The sequence below is a fragment of the Rhincodon typus genome, chromosome 46 (genome assembly GCF_021869965.1).
Source record: "Rhincodon typus isolate 14 chromosome 46, sRhiTyp1.1, whole genome shotgun sequence".
In the NCBI taxonomy this organism is placed as follows: Eukaryota; Metazoa; Chordata; class Chondrichthyes; order Orectolobiformes; family Rhincodontidae; genus Rhincodon; species Rhincodon typus.
In genome coordinates this window covers 5,993,420-5,993,795 of record NC_063377.1, presented here as the reverse complement: position 1 = coordinate 5,993,795, position 376 = coordinate 5,993,420, and the positions used below count along the sequence as shown (strand labels likewise).

The 376-nt window shown below is 49.2% G+C and overlaps 1 protein-coding gene across 3 annotated transcripts in view; it reads right to left on the bottom strand.

Annotated features, from left to right (window-relative positions):
* The window catches only part of polr3glb (RNA polymerase III subunit GL b), a 13,958-nt gene that overhangs the window by 5,123 nt on the left and 8,459 nt on the right, over positions 1 to 376 (bottom strand). The window lies entirely within an intron of this gene.

Sequence of the window (376 nt, the reverse complement as noted above, 5' to 3'; positions counted from 1 at the left end):
CATGAACCACACTCTCCCTGTTTTACCAGCACTGTGCCTGTACACATTAACCACTCCCTCCTTGTTTTACCAGCACTGTGCCTGTACACATTAACCACAGTCTCTCTGTTTTACCAGCACTGTGCCTGGACACATTAACCGCTCCCTCCTTGTTTTACCAGCACGGTGCCTGTACACATTAACCACACTCTCTCTGTTTTACCAGCACTGTGCCTGTACACATTATCCGCGCCCTCCCTGTTTTACCAGCACTGTGCCTGTACACAATAACCACGCTCTCTCTGTTTTACCAGCACTGTGCCTGGACACATTAACCGCATCCTTCCTGTTTTACCAGCTCTGTGCCTGTACACATGAACCACACTCTCCCTGTTTT